General features: G+C 37.3%; 1 non-coding gene across 1 annotated transcript; it reads left to right on the top strand.

Annotated features, from left to right (window-relative positions):
• The first annotated feature begins 3231 nt into the window (after positions 1-3231).
• On the top strand, positions 3232-3395 carry LOC115873221. Its single transcript, XR_004048293.1, has one exon. It is a non-coding gene; the product is annotated as a U1 spliceosomal RNA (small nuclear RNA).
• Positions 3396-17515: the final 14120 nt, after the last annotated feature.

The raw sequence follows: 17515 nt of genomic DNA, 5'->3' as shown, positions 1-17515 counted from the left end.
TTATAAAAAAAATGCACTGGGACCAGAAAGAACCTTCCCAGGTGATGCCACTGGGTGCACGAAGTCACAGTGAGTTGCTCTATTCTTGCATAGTGGGAAAAATGCGTACTATGAAAACGCCCAAGGAAATGTTTTTATCCAGTTTGGGGAGGGGTGCCCCTTGTACTCTGTGGAAAATATTGAGTGATTCTGGAAGAATATGGGTAGAAAAAGCAAAGTTACTGTACCAAAATGAACTAGATGACATTCTACCATTTCAGGAGGTAGTGTATTAGCAAGTACAGTGGTACTATAAAAAGAAGTTGGAAAATAAAGTAAAGAAGTTGAAGTGCACTGAAAGCATTATCCATAAAAAAGGCACCAGGAATTGATGGAATGCCAATTTAAATGTTTCAACAAACTGATGAAGCACTGGAACCACTTACCTGTCTATGCCAGGAAATTTGGAAAACAGTTACATGGCCAACAGACTGGAAGAAATCCATATTTGTACCAATTCCAAATAAATGTCACACAATTGAATTCTCAAATCATAGAACAATATTATTCATATTGCATGGATGTAAAATTGTGATTAAGATCATCTAACAAATGTTGCAGCAGTACATTGACAGGGAGCTGCCCAGAGGTTCAGACCAGATTCAGAAGATAATATGGAACAAGGGGTAGCATTGCTGATGTCAGAATATCTTGGCTGAGCAGAGAATACCAGAAAGATACTTATTTGTTCTTCATTGCTTATGCCAAGGTATTCAACTGTGTAGATGATAACAATTTCAAATAACCTTGAGAAGAAGGGAAATTGCAGGACATTCCATTGTGCTCATGTGGAACTTCAACATAGATCAAGAAGCAGTTGTTTGAACAGAACAAGGGAATACTACATGGTTTAAAATCAGAAAAGATGTGTATCAAAGGTTGATTTTCTCACCATACGTATTCAATCTGTCTGCTGAGCAAATAATCAGAGAAGCTGGATTATATGAAGAAGAACATGGCAGCAGGACTGAAGAAAGCCTTATTAACAACCTGAAATATGCAGATGGAATAAACTTGCTTGCTGAAAGTGAGAAGCATTTTAAGAACTTGCTTATGAAGATCAAGGAGTGGAGCTTTCAGTAAGGATTACAACTCAATGTAAAGAAGACCAAAATCCTCACAACTGGACCATCATGATAAAATGAAAAAAGATTGAAGTTCAAGGATTTCATCTTGCTTAGATCCACAATCAATGCTTTAAAAGCAGTAGCCAATAATTCAACTAACTCATTGCATTGGGTGGATTTGTTGCACAAGCCTTTTTAAAGTGTTGAAAAGCAAGGAAGATGCTTTCAGGACTAAGGTACACCTGATCAAAGCCATAATATTTTAAATTGCCCCATAGGCATGTGAAAGTTGGACATCAAATGAGGAAGACTGAAGAAGAATCAATGCATTTAAATTATGGTAGTGGCAAAGAATATAGAAAGTACCATGAACTACTGAAGAACAAATATATCCATCATAGAAGAAGTACAACCAGAATGCTCCTTAGAGACAAGTATACTGGAGACTTCGCATCATGTATTTTGAACATGTTGTCAGGAGAGACCAGTCCCTGAAGGAGGCCATCACGCTTGGTGAAGTAACCGGATATCGAAAAGAGGAAGTCCCTCCACAAGATGGATTGACACACGGGCTGAAACAATGGGCTCAAGCATAACAATCAACAATTGCAGGACTGGGAATTGTTAGTTCTGTTGTTACAGGATCACATGAGTTGAAACTGACTGAATGACACCTAACAACAACAACAATAGCAACATGACTTCATTGAAGATCCCTTGATTGTGAGCTCTTTTTCATTTTTCTACTAAGAGAAAAGTTGGTGTTTTGAACCCATCCAGTGGTGCCACAAAATAAAATCTTGAGATCTAATTTCTGTAAAGACTACAGCCAAGCAACTTTATAAAATAATTATCCGCGACTATGTGGTGCTTGAACAGAGACTGGCTGCATTAATTGCCAACTATTACAAAGCTACTTGACAAAAAAACACCCAGAGTACAATGAATTTTACTTCTGAGACTTGATCTAAGAACAATACAAAAAGGGGGAAATGTTTGAATAAATTAATGGGAGCAAATTATAATAATGGCAATCTAAGAAAAGCAAAACTAAATTTAACAAATCATTTAATAAGTAGTTATGAAGTCACTATCCACATTGGCCTACTTTACAGCAAATAAATTTAAGAAGTATCACATTTGTTATCGCTGAGCTCACCCAATTAGAGTTTACCACGCATGCTAAAAAGTCAGGGAGACACTCAAAACAAACAAATGATGTGAAGTTGTCAGCTTATCATGAGCCACTTCTTCCTCTAGCTTCTAAGGCCAAGCTTCTAAACACAGGAAGGTCCTCAAAATCTCTCACGTAAACATAACCCACGTTACACAATAAGGAGATTCAGACTCACATTCTACTCATTTTAATTGACAACTGCCTTCCAATGAGCCCTGGTGGAATAGTGGGCTTTGCATTGGGCTGTTAACCACAAGATCAGCAGTTTGAACTCGCCAGCTGCTCCACAGGAGAACGATGAGTCTGTCTGCTCCTGTAAAGAGTGGACACCTGAGATGCAGTCAATCAATATGGTCCATCTAGCCATAAGTCCTTCTTGATGAATTCTAAATTCTAGGTTCTATGCCTGTGGTTATAATTCCATTTTTAGGGAGGTGTTAAACTAATTGATAGGATTAAAGTGGGATGTATGTAGTCTGAGTTTCAGTCTAACTTAAAACCAAACCAAACTCCCTGCCACAGAGTCCGTTTTGACTCATAGTGCCTCTATATGGATGGGGTAGAACTGCCCCTTTATACAGTCCCATTGTCCTCCCTCCATGTGCCTAGGAGGCCTAGCATAGAACCCATTATACCACCAAGACTCCAGTCTACCTCATTCGAAGGTGTGAATTAAGTCACCACTTTTTGTTTTTTTCTCAGGATATTGTCTTCTGAGAAACAAAACTAGATCTCCATTAAAGTTATTCTTCTGTATGTAAGAGTCATCTCAGAATCAGAGAGAGAATCCCGGGACAATCAAGAAAGACGAGTCATTATGATCATTAGCAAAAAGAAATATAAAGTAAAACAATAATAAGATCCCACTGACACTGGCACTGATAGAAATAAAATTTAAAAAAATAACAAATGCTGGAGAGGTTATGGAGACATTAGAACACTCATATAATACTTACCTGGCAGGGGAGATACCATGAACACGAAGGTGGTTTTCCCAGGGCGAGGCTTATCCATTGCACTCCGGATGTGCTGACCCCTGTGATTTCTCCAAATGTGGGAAACTCGACTGCATAATTTGTGGTAGTGGGGGACTGTGTTCGCGCTCTCCCCTTAAAAAAAAAAAAAGAACATTCATACATTGCTGATGAATTACAGGTACAGCCACTATGGAAAAGCACCTCCTTAAACACAGTCAAATAGAAATAACATACAACCTTGCAATCTCTCTGTTGGATATATATCCTAAAGAAATAAAGAAAAACACATAAACAAATATATGTACAGCCATATTCACCATAGGAATATCTACAATAGCAAAAAGATGGAAACAACTAGAAGGCCCATCTGAGGGGGAATGGATAAAATGGTACATACACACAATGGAATATTAAGCACCTCCAAAAAACAATGAAACTGCCAAACTCCTCATGGCATGGACGAATTACGGTCAGCAAAGTCAATCCCATAAAGATAAATGCTACATGATATCACTATTATAAAAAAAAAAAACCTGAGCAAAATGGTTTGACACCAAAAGAAGCAGACTTTGAAGGCTATGGTGAGACAGGAGGAATTAAATTTTTTGCGTGTGAAATATAAAAAAATTACATGAAGATGTCCTTGGACGTTGCTAATCAGATAATTAAATTTGTCAAATGCTCTCTAAAAGGAAAATAGTACACAATCATGCAGAATTAAATTGTAAAAATTGGCCATAGTTGCAAATTGGAGACTTTAAATTAATGCTTTGTTTTTGTGAATGTTGAAAGTCTTTACATTTCTGAGACAAAGTGCTATTATAAATATACGTGGTAAAGTTTGTACTACCCACAATAGAAATGAATGCTAAAATATAAGTGGAGATGGACCAAAAAAACTTACTGCTATTATTAAACTTGTTCATAAAATATAAAATTAACCTGATACTCAACAACATCTCTTCGTTCTCTTCACCTGTCTTTATTTTTCCATTACATATTGCCCCCAAAAGGAAAATTTATTTTCCCTATATTGTATATGAGTAATCTCTCCAATGCTCATTTTTTCCATGTTGTAATTCTCAAGTTGTTTCTGATGTGTGCAATATTAACCAATACTAATTGGTCTTATAATAGAAGTAGACAGACTACACAATATTAAGGCACTTCTACCCCACCTATTTTCTGTATGCAAATCAGACAGAAACAAATGTTTGGCCCCAGCTGGGCAAAATGTCCCATTTAGAATTCTTTTCCTCTTCTTTGTTCTTTGATGTTCTGCAAATGAGCTTTAGAACTCCACTCTTCACACAATTCAATTTTACAGACCCATTATCTGAGATATAATGTGGAGGTTAAATATATCAGGGCAGCCATTATGTGAAAATAATTAACAGTAATGAATAATGCACTAATTCCACTGATGAGAGATGGTTATATGTGTAATGAAGTGTTGGGGAAGTCCTGACAAATGAAATTAAAATATTTAAACACTGTTTTATGATATTACTTTGATCATATAATTTCCTTTACCTACAATGAGCCACTTGGATTATCGTCATTATCTTGACAGCTCTGAAGGATGAAATAGTGCAGGTTAATGTGACAGCGATTAGTCAGAGGGAAAATCCATCACGCAAGGCAGAACATGCTGAGGCAAAAAGGGCCTCTCCACTGTTCTGTTTCCAACATGAGAAGAATGATACTATCAACATCACTTCAATATTAAATGGATAGAATTATCTTGTCGTTCAGTTACAGCCTCTGAAGAACTACCTATTTATACCTGTGCAGGAAAGGTCAGCAGCCTTTCTTAATCACCCATAAACTATGTTGATGGATCCTTTATATCAGTGACAGCAACAGAAAGAGAGCAGAGGAAGCAGGGTCCGTGAGAAGCAAGACATTTCCCCCGTCCCACACTTGCTACTTAAAATCGAAAGTCAAAGCCCATGCTCTTGAGAAGGCCACGTTTGTCTGTTTATTCTCCTTATTCTGAGAGTATGACATCTGGGCTCTTAATTTGAAAGCAGATTCTACCTTTGCTGAATTTTATTAGCTGAAGAGTTGTTGGACTATGATGATTAAACCTGTGCAAAGCTAGCCACTTTGAATTTTCAAAAACCGACGTTGTGGTAATCTATTTGCTTTACACTGAAGTTAATGCGAAAGTTGACTCCCAAGATACAGGCCTGGTAACATAAGTGGGAACTATTTCAGCATTAATATCTACTCTTATTATTATGTTTTGTTTACAAACTACAATAAAAACATCCTTTTCAGAAATCTCATAACGCTATAAAATATGTTTTTAAAACCAATTGAAATTCTATTTTTTATGTTTTTGGTGGGGGCGGTTTGTTCTTTTTGCTTCAAAACAATTTCAGACTGAGATCCATTTAAATTCAGATTTCTAACTTATTTTGCAAATTTCCAAAGTATTATCCCTTGTCTTTTCTCACAAGATGAGTTGCTTGGAACCTGGCCCCATGAAACTAAAAAGTATGCATGCACATTCAAGGAATGAGGCTTCATGAAGTTCTGCTCCACTTCCCCTTAACTATTTCCAATACATTGGCAATCCTTGTACACAACAATGTATCATTACTCAACCTGAAAAAGCAACATATTTCATGCTTGAGTATTTGATATTAAGTTGAACTTTAAAGTTGAATTTTCCATACGTTTATTTCAAATCATAAACCATTTCCAGAATGAGAGAATCAGCCCTGCTAACATTGGGATGCAACAGCACGTCACGGAAAGAGTCACACATTCACATTCAATTTTTCAAAGGTAAATCACATGACTCCACATCTCTTCCATTGCATTCAGAGAGCAATGTTATAGTCATTCCTGACATCAAAAGTAACACATATCCATTTAAAGCCTCAATTAGGGATTAAAATGCTCTTTATTGTTTGGGCAATTAATCAAAATATTTGGACAACCCAAACACAATATGATAGGATCCAATTAAAACTGATAGTAGGAGAATAAAATAATAAAAAACAAACATTGCTATTGAGTTGATTCCAATTCATAGCAGCTCAAGATCCCAACTCATAACTCACTACACACCACCAGGGCTCCTTAATAAAACAAAAATTGTATAAAAAGCTAATATTGACTATGCAACATCAGTATGTTCATGACTGAACTTGCAATTAAATCAAAATATTAAGGCTCATTATGTAACGTGTGTTATTGTAGTTACTTGATAGATTTATGTGCATCTCCAATCTCATTTGCAAGGTCATTTTTGAATACTAATTTGTGACCAGCTTTTATTTTTACTTTAGCTATCCTTAAGAAAAATCTAAAAAGAAAAAAAGTCACCATTCAAAAACAATTCATATGTGTAAAGGCTCAAAATGTATAACACCATGTATTGTATATAACTATCCTACTTGTAAATAACCTTTGAAAGAAAACTGACCCTTTCCCCTACCTCTTGCATTTTAATTGGGGAAAAAATAACAATTTACTTCAATTATCTGACAATGAAGTGCCTCAGTAATAAATCTAACATTAAAAAAATCATTCCCACCAAATTACTCCAATAATATCAATGAATGTCAGGCTCAGCTGTAGCAACAAATAAATGACATGTTATTGACAGGCTAGATGGACTTAACTGTCATTTATAAAGGTTAATGCGGTAAAACAATCTAATGGAAAGCAGATGTTTACTAAACCAAACCAGAGATGAGTGAGACAAAACACTTGAAATAAGTGAGATGAAAGTTAGGCATGAACAATATCAGCAGTTTCCTAGCCTGGTTCCTAAGCAAAAACACAAGCTACTCTCTTAGTGGCATGTGGGTTTCAGTGGGTCATTATTTATCTGCTCTGGGGATGTTCTGTTATCTTTTTACCTCTGTACATTGAAGTCATGAAGCAGATTTTCTGCTAGTAGGAGCTGAAGAATTGATAGAAATGAATAACAGTAGTCAAGTACAAAGCAGTTTGGCCCATTTTAAAATTCCAGCAGCTGCCTTTTCCCAAATAGCAAATACTCACAGAGGAGAGTGTGGGCTTTCTCTGATGGAAAGTAGCTTGCTCATTGTAGCAGTGCTTTTTATAAGACTTTAGCATTTGTAATCCTGAATTCTACATCTACTTTTGTTGCTTAAAATCCTTGTTTGCTTGCAAACATGATAAGACATAATCAAACGGATCTGAATGGATCATCCTTGATAATCAGTTTCCCTCTGGCTCCTGTGAATATGACTTCTACGTACAGTGGCATGCACCAAACTTCTTCGGCCATGCAGAATTCTCAGATCCAGTTCCCAAACTTCCTTTACCTGAAGGAGTTTTCCTCTGAATTATGCACAGGCTGCCAGCTGGTAGTTTAACTGAAAAGAGAATGTTCTGGAAGGATCTATCTCTCCACAGAATCTTTAAAAGTGAAAAGGATTATGAAAGGTCGGTGACTCAATTTCCTCCCCCAGCCCCTGTTTTCACAGGGAAAGAAGCAGAGCAAAAGACACTCTTCTAAGAGCCTCCAGGTGTGACTCCTTCAGGACCAGCTACTAAGCCAACTGTTTCACACAGCAGAGTCATTACCATAAAATCTCTTGATTTAAAATGTTGAAAGGACAAAAGTTCTACCTGATTTCTATTAACATTGTTTTGGGTTGTTGTTTTTTTATTGATTCAATTTTGGGGTCTTAGGGGTTTCCCTGACATAAAATTCATGTCATACATTTCAGTAGTTAAATCACATTCATAAAAGTTGAGATCACAAGGCATTGAAGATATCAGGTAGTAGGCATCAAAGACCACCAGCACCCCCCAAAAAAAATCATAGCATTGTGAATGAGGGGAAGTGTGGGGTGGGGACCCAGGGCCCATCTGTGGGAAATTGGACATCACCTTGCAGAAGGACTGCAGGGAGGAGACAAGCCAGTGAGGATGCAGTGTAGCAATGATGAAATATAGAATTTTCTTCTAGTTCTTGAATTCCTCCTCCCCTATCACTATCATGATCCCAATTCTACCTTACATATCCAGCTGGACCGGAGGATGTACACTGGTACATATAGGAACTGGAAATACAGGGAATCCAGGACAGATGAACCCCTCAGGACCAGTGGTGAGAGTGGCGATATCGGGAGGGTGGAGAGAAGGCAAGGGAGAAAGGGGGAGCAGATTACAAGGTCTACATATAACCTCCTCCCTGGGGGACGGACAGCAGAGAAGTGGGTGAGGGGAGACGTCAGATGGTGTAAGATATGACAAAATAATAATAATTTATAAATTATCAAGGGTTCAGAAGGGAGGGGGGAGTAGGGAGGGAGGGAGGGAAATGAGGAGCTGATACCAAAGGCTCAAGTAGAAAGCAGGTGTTTTGAGAATGATGATGGCAACATGTATACAGGTGTGCTTGACACAATTGATGTATGTATGGATTGTGATAAGAGTTGTATGAGCTCCTAATAAAATGATAATAATTTTTAAAAGTTGTGCAACTATCATCACTATCAATTCCAGAATATTTCCTCTTTTTTATCAAAATACAGGATTTATTATTTTACAGTGCACGCACATTTATGCTTTGCAAAATGCAGGTTCTCAAATGCAAAATTCTTCCTCTACTCCCTATTGTGTATGATCAACTTTGATAGCATCCTCTCCTACTTCTCACAGGGATGGGGGTGGGGGTGGGTGGGGGAAGTGGAAGGAGTGTGTGTGTGTGTGTGTGTGAGAGAGAGAGAGAGAGAGAGAGAGAGAGAGAGAGAGAGAGAATTAAGTTGTCTCAATTGTACCCTAATGAACCATCATGGCACCTTGGTTAAGTTTTTGACTACTAACCAAAAAGGTTGGCCATTTGGACCTTTCTAGTGGAGCCCTGGTATAATAATGTGTTAAATGTTGGGCTATTGACTGCGACAAGGTCAGTGGTTAAAACTCACCAGCTGCTACGTGAAAGAAAGATGAAGCTGTTTGCTCCTGTACGGATTTAATTCGTTGTCTTGGAAATCCGATATAAAATCACAATGTATCAGAATTGACTCAATGGCAGGGGACGTTGCTTGTTTGTTTCTTTGTTAATAGTTCTGTGGGAGAAAGAGCTCAAAATTGATTCCAATAAAAATTATAGTCTAAACAACATTATAGAGCAGTTCTACTCTGTCACGTGGGGTTGCTATGAATCCACATGAAACTTGATTGCACCCAGCAATATTGCTAGTACCTAACAATAACAAGAATGTTGACTGTTATTGTTGTTGAGTGTCCTCAAGTTGATTCCAGCTCATAGCTACTCTATATGACAAAATAGAACAACTGTATATGTTTTTTAGCTACTTGAAAATGTCCAGGTAACTAAACCTTTGTAAAAAAAATTAATAAAAAAGCAGATGAAATCTTCCCATGGCAGTAAAAAAGTAGAAATTTTTAGATGTCATTGGTAATACCTGAAATTTGTTTATTTTCTCTCTTAGAAAAAAGCTTTTACTTGAGCATTTTTAAAATAAAAAACTCAAAAAAATTTTTTTCATAGAAAAAAAGATTTTACTTGAGCATTTTTTTTTTAAAAAAGCTCAAACAAAATTTTTTTTTCATTTCATCTGAAAACTGAAATCAAAACTAAAGAAGGTAACATAATGATATATCTTAATTGGGAGAATGTGTATTCAACAGTTATTTTTTTCTGACTGCCTTTCCTTATGTTGAGGAATTAAAATCACTAAGTTGTGTTAGTCTGGGTAGATGAGAGAAACAAATTCACTGACCCTCATATGTGTGTAACAGACAACTTTATATCAAAGAGCGATTGTATATTGAGAAAACATACCAGTCCAGTCCAGATCAAGTTCATAAGTCCAATATTAGCTCATGTGTCCAATACAAATCTATAACTTCCTCTCCAGATTCAGGAAATACATGCAATGGAGCCTAAGGCAGGAAGATCACAGACCAGTGGGTGAAAAGTCTTGTAGATCCAGTGGCAGTGAAAGCAACTCAGCACTTGCAGGAGTCTCCATGTAGCTCCTCTAGCTTTGGGGCACTAGCGTAGCTCCATATGTCTTGTCAGCAGGGAGTGAACATATGTGCTGCCTCCAGCAAGCTATTTATCTCCTTAGCCCCTCCAAATAAGGTCATCAAGCTGCGACATGACTGACAGGCTAAATTCCACCCTTTCACTCTTAATAGTCTCAAATTGACAACAGATTATGCAACTACCACAGTTGTTTCTAAACTGTTAATAGAAAGATATTTGTTCAAAATTCAACCATTAGTTCCCAATCCACACTCTTCCTAATAAACTGCATTTTGTGTACTAGTTGATTTATAAGCACAATCTTAAAATAAATCCACCAAAATAGTTATATGCACTAAAGACAAACTTTTAACAGTCAGTAGGGACTAACTATTACATCTTAGATTTGGATACTATTCAGGCAAACGTCTGGTGAAAAACTGTTTGTCAAGGAAAGTTCACCCTACATATGCCTAAGGAGAATTTTCCTGGAGACAACCAAAGTGGCAAAAAGGGAATTTGTTCTTAAAATGAAAACGACATTATAAATTTTTAATACCCCCAAAAGTAGTACATCTTCCTCGGACATATGTTGGAAGGTTTGAGTCCTGGAAACTAAGACTCAAGGGAATTGAGGATGATTTCTGAATTTCAGTAGCTGTGGTAGTTACGTAATTTCATGTCAACTTGATAAATAAGTGTAGGGATAGAGTCTAGCCCATCAAGCCGGTCACATCCTGATGATGCCTTTTTATGTGTGTGACCTGCTCATGAGGATTCTGGAAATTTACTCTCTTTTCTTCATAGATGAGGGCCACACAGTCTCTCTGCCTCACTTTCCAGTTAAAGAGCCACACTTGGAGAGTTGGAGGAGCCACATGGACACCAGTACCAGCACTGAGATGCTTCTACTGCCATTGGATCCACAAGACTCTACACTCACTAGCCTGTGATCTTCTTGCATTTTGTATCATCACATGTTCTGTGTGAGTCTGAAGACGTATTTATGGACTAGTTTTGAACTTATGATCTAATATTAGTCTTATAAACTTGATCTGGACTGGGCTGGGATGTTTCTTAATATACAATTACTCTTTGATATGAAGCTCTTTTGTACACATATATGAGTGTTTCTGGATTTACTTCTCTAGTCTACCCAGCCTAAAGCAGTAGGTGTTAGGCTTATCTACAAAGTGTAAATAAAAAGCATTTTTCCTTCTTCATATTCCAACTGGACTTTATAAAGATGTATAAATCCATGTTAAAACCCCAGATTATAGATATTAAAGAAATACTAAAAGTCTTGGGCAAGTTCTAGAGATAATTTTCCTCCCCACTCATTCACCTGCCCACCATGAAAATCCAGTTCGTAATTGAAACTATGTCGTTGTTGTTAGGTACATTGAGTCAATTCTGACAATAGTGAGGCTGTATGACACAGTATAACTGCCCCCATTGGTTTGTCTTGGCTGTAATCTTTATAAGCAGATGGACAGACCTTTCTCCAACAGAGTTCTGGGCTGGCTCTAACCACCAACCTTTCAATTAGATAAGCAGCTGAGCACTTAACTGCTTGCACCACCTGGACTCTTTTGAGAGCATTTTTGCAATGCCCCCCATGAGTTTCCTCCCTCTTACACCATCAACCATGATGTTAATCAGGATTTTCAAAACTACCACTCCAGCACTGACTTCTCTCCCAAAACACATCAGCTTTCCAGTTTTTTTACTAAAGTAGCTTCAAAACCAACACATTGAAAACAGAACTCACCTTCCACTGAATCAGCATCTACTTGAAAATACCCTGTTTCTTTTACTGACACATCACCCTCACTTTGAGTTCTCCATCCTTTTCTCATCTCCCAAGCAATCTCATACCACCAACCTCTCCTATGTGTTACTCATTCATTAGCATTTATCCCTTTATTTTAACTTCTACCCCAACAAAGTGCTCAGGCCTCATCCTTCATGTTCACTGCCATCCAGCTGATCAATTAATACAGTGTTGCAGAAACTCTATATCTTTATGGGAGCAGACAGCATCTTCTTTCTCTTGTGGAGTCCCTGGTGAATTAAATCACCAGTCTTATAGTTAGCAGTCCAATGCATAGCCCACATTGGCACCAAGACTCCTTATAGAGAAACAATATCACAAGAAACCACCTTCGAATGGTCTATCCAACACCCAGTCTTTCCTGCACACAATGTCTGACTTCTTCCATCTTCACCCAGCGGAAAGGAGAGTCCAGCAGCACATTTGCCCCAGGATGACTCCTAGGAGGCAGGAGACAGACATACCTCTATCCTCCATCCTCCTTTATCATATTCTAACACCAATTGTTCCTCCTATGGCAATCTATTTCTCTGCTGGGTACAATAATCCATTGCAATGGCCCACAGAACTCTCACACAATGCCCAATACTTTACAGCTTAAGATGACCATATAATAAGTATTTTAATATTTTCTTTGCTCTTTATGACATATCAGTTCTGTAGACATAATTTTATCTTAGTGAATAAATGTCATTCAAGTTTTTGCCTTGTGTCTAACTCTCATTGCTTTCTGAAATATTGTTTAATACTGTTTAAACATAGCATTTTAACCTGTATAAGTAAATGTTCCATGTATTTTAGTCTAAAAAGCTTACTTATATATATGTATATTTTCTTTTTTTAATAGTACTTAAAAATCTATACCATTGGCTAGATGAAGGGTAGGGAAAGTTTGACCCATGGGTCACATAAAGTGAAAAAAAAAAACCAATCATCAATACCAGCTACCCTCACACACCTCACCAAAGAGAAACAGTTCCAGCCATCACAGAAGAAGTGAATTAGTTAAATGCTTGAGTGGTACTATAAATATCCAAATGGCTCTTGGTAGGAAAACACTTCTCTATCGCTGGGTTAGATTAATGATACTATTATTAGAATTAACGAATATCTCATCAAGGCTGATAATGCTGCTTCTAACATGGACTAGGGATACAGATAAACTTTAGATAGTTCTCATTTAATTGTAAACCTTCCCCTAAGAATAATTACTTCTTAGGATGTAACCCGTATGAAGTGATCACTGAAAATACGGGTGTTACAGAAAATGTGGCAGAAAAATCAGGTGTTGCCTGGCTATCAGAATGAATAACATCGAGGTTCATAAAGCTTATCTTTAAACAAGTAGCCATTAACATGAAGTGTCAGCAAAGTCCACACAGAAGGAGCATACCAGCTAGTGTGATCCAAGGGTTGTAAATAATAAAATCCAAGATCAAAGATTCAAATTTTATTAGCATTTAAATTCTGAGCATCCAGTTTACAAAAGGCTATGGATGACGGCCAATGCCCAAATCCATTTCCAGAGCCCCCACTTGGATTAAGACTCTTGAATTCCCTGGGACCATTGACTGAGGATGAGAATAATCTTGTCCTCAGACAGAGTGCATTGGCAAGTGGGTTACTGCAAGTACAGTTCGGTTAGAATTTAAAATGTTATCACTTGTCTTACCTCTTGACCAATTTTTAATTTTCTCTGATGTTTTATTATCTTCTGCTTTCTTTTGAATTGAGTTTTTTTCTGTATTTTATTTTGTTGTCACTGTTGGGGATTTTTGTTTGATTTTCTTTATATGAAATCCAGGATAAGTAGTCCACAGCGACAGTAACTTGATTCATAGTTCCTTAGGGTTATAGCAGAGGAGATTGGGGAGACATGGGGAGCTAACTACCATGGGTACAAGAACATATTCTAAAATTGAATGTGATAATGACACAACTCTTTTCAATATACTTAATCCATTGAATAGATAGATGTTGTACAAAAACTCAAACCGAACCCTTTTCAGTCGAATTGATCTGGAAACTTCCCCATATCCAATAAAGGTTGTGAATTGTCACAGAGACAGGTTGACACATCTTTTCCCCACAGAGAGGCTGGTGAGTTTGAACCAATGACATTTCAGTGAGTAGCAGAACACTTCATCGGCTATGCCACCAGGGTTTCTCATAGTCACCAGAAAGGCATTTCTGATCAGCTGATTCTTACTCATGGTGACTTCATGGTGTCAGAGTAGAATTATTCCACAGGGTTTCCCTCTGCTTATTTGGGGAAAATAGATTACCAGGACATTTAACTGAGGCACCTCAGGTTGGATGCAAACCTCCAACCTCTCAGAATCCAAAAATGATATATTAATAGACATCATTGTAGCCCAGAGTAATTAAAATAAAACTTTTGTAGGATTCAATATATCATCACCTACTCAAACAATATATAATCACCTACTCAATTACCACTCAGCTGATCAGAATTACTTATAATTCAGATAACTTTCTAAACCCTAACTGCATGTCCCTCTCCTTGTAATTATGACACTATAATTCAGAATCTATTTTATTGCATCCAACAACAATAGCATGTGAGAATGACAAGTTGATGGAACACTCATTTTATAGTGATGATTGTATTTCTCTTACTCTAAAATAAATTCACTTTCTTGTTGATAAATACATTTCCCACTGGCACTGTGAGATATACATTTGACTGTTAACATCTAGGTCAGCAGTTCAAATCCACCAGCTGCTCCTTTGGAGACAGATGAGGCTGTTTGCTCCTACACAGGGTCACTGAGTCTGAATCAATTCAATAGTACTACAATTGGTTTGGGTTTAGTTTACAGTTTTAATACATGTGGTGGGGAATGAAGATAGTTTCCTGTACCTACTCAAAAAGATAAATGCTCTTCTGTGGCAGGCACAAAATCACTTCTTCCCCCTAATCGGTTCACAAAGATGTATCTTCTTATACCTAATAAAGAAATGTCTTCCTTTCCATTGAATCAATTGCAACTCAGAGTGACCCTACAGGACTGAGTAGAACTGCTCTGTGGGTTTCCAAAACTGTGACTCTTTACAGGATTAGCAAGCCTCATCTTTCTCCCCACAGACCTACTGGTGGTTTTGAACAGCTTATTTTATGGTTAGCATCCCAACTCATAAACAGTGACATCAGTGTTCTTTAGGAAAATCTTAGTTTTTACTAATGCATCTGTTCAAATTACTTAATGATTTCATTAAGTAATTAGTCTCTATCAATCAGTCTATAGAAATATTTCTTCTCTCCAAGCTTTAATTTTCTTCAATATGCCTTGTAAAATGTTTATACCTGCTTCACTAGTTCTAGAGACTAGCCCTGTGGTGCCACAGTTGTCTATCCCTCTCTAAACCCCCAAGTGCTCATTATGCAACCCATCCTTTATTCCCCCAATCACCACCAACTCTCTTTAACACAGCAACTAGAAAGGAGGCACAATTGTTTGATAAACAGAACAATGTACTCCTTGTAAAAGTAGCAGCTGCTGGAGAATTTCTACTTCATACAATGTCAGAAGTTGACCTTCCAAGATTGGAAGGAACTCAACATACACAGAGGCCACAACAATGGACTCAAGCATGCCAGTGGCCATGAATATGGTGCAGACCAGGCAAGGGTTATTTCTGTTATACGTGAGGTCGTTGTGAGTCAGAGCCAACTCAATGGCCACAGGCCACAACTTGGGTAGGCTAACAATCACACTTTAAAGAACAATCTACTGATCGAAGTTCTGAATCCTCAATTACAGATAAGCATCCTTGCAAAGCTGTAAAATTGTCTAAGCTGATTATTGAATGCGTGAAAATGTACAGGGTAGAGAAATTTTGAAATTGACTGTGTTCAAATTTCAGGCACCTTTTGGATAGGCATACAAAAAAATGTGAAGAGATTTTCAAGAAATATCATATTCCCTGTGTTTTAAGAGTACGTTTTGATTGATGAAAGTTTATAGTGACGTACTACTGGAGTCTATTCTAACTCATAATGTTGATATAGAACAGAGTAGAATGATAAATCTTCACAGAAGTAGATTGCCACATCTTTCCGTTGGTGAGTTAGAAGAGTTGACCTTATGGTCAGGGCACCTGAACTTATGGTAAGCTCAAAAGTCACTGTTAGTGGGTCAATTCCAATCCATCATGACCCTTGTTAGGGTTTCCTAGGAAGTGAGTCTTTACAGGAGCAGATGGTATAAAGTTTCTCCAGTGGGCCAGCTGATGGCTTTGATCCACTGACCTCAGGATTAACAATCCAACATTTACCCGACAGCACCACCGGGGTTCTTCTATTTTAATGATATGGTGAGGGTAATTATGATAAATTTCCCAGAGAAGAGACAACTATGAGTCACTGCTTGATAACTGTCATATGTAACTCAGAAAAGATGTTCATGGAGCATATACCAGGGAATAAAACAAATAGGCCAAGATAGAAACCTGGTAGCAATTAAAGCCATGGCTTGTTTAATGTAATATGTATTCAGGCCCAGAAAACCCAATGGCTAAAGAATAGAGTGTGTTAGAGAAAGGTAATTCCAGTTTTCATTGTTCCCAAGTACAGTATTCTGCAGCAAACCTGGCAATTTGAGGTGGCTGAAGGAGATGGTTGACAAAGAACTCAATTTCTCATCTCCATAAACAGGTTCTTCAGAGGGAGAGATTTACGCCCTATGGATTTCAGGGAGAAGTATGTCACCGTACATGCAATATGCCTGCATATTCCTGGAACCACAACTTGATTAAAAATTATGATTTAAAAGATCCAGAGTGTATGTTAACAATTCTTAATAACTAAAATATTTGAAAATAAGGACATATGAATATATTAATTTTCAACTAAGACATGAAAAAGTATTCATTTTATTTTTGGCTAAATGATATGAGGGAAAAGGCTATGGTACACAACACAGATGCCACACAATAAATATACCAAGTGCCAGGTGACTAAATGAATCAAAATTGTTAAACCATTTTTTTACTAATGCCTCAACCAGTTCCCAAACAAATAAAGGAGATATGAATTTAGGAAGCCCAAGGAAATCACAAGGAATTAGGATTTTCATTGCATTGTTTGTATGAGGATGCACTAGGCTACAAATACCAGAAAACTCAACTAATAGAGACTGAAAAACAAAAGGAATTTAATTACTTCACAAGAAAAGCAATCAGGGAAGGTGAGCATCATGGAATGCCAATTTAATAGAACAAAGTATTCTTGCATTGAGGGTGTACTTGAGTGGAGGCTCAATGTCAGTCTGCTACCTTAATACTAAACCTATAAATATAGGCACATAGATCTATTTTCCCATCCTCATATATAAATATATTTGCATATGTACATGTCTTTATCTAGACCTCTATAAAAACACAACCGCTGAAGACAAAGCGGGTGAA

Source organism: Echinops telfairi, unplaced genomic scaffold (genome assembly GCF_000313985.2).
Source record: "Echinops telfairi isolate 266 unplaced genomic scaffold, ASM31398v2 ScPeMD7_7467;HRSCAF=8505_0, whole genome shotgun sequence".
In the NCBI taxonomy this organism is placed as follows: domain Eukaryota; kingdom Metazoa; phylum Chordata; class Mammalia; order Afrosoricida; family Tenrecidae; genus Echinops; species Echinops telfairi.
The sequence above is the reverse complement of the archived record's forward strand: the minus strand, read 5'-3'. Positions and strand labels throughout refer to the sequence as shown.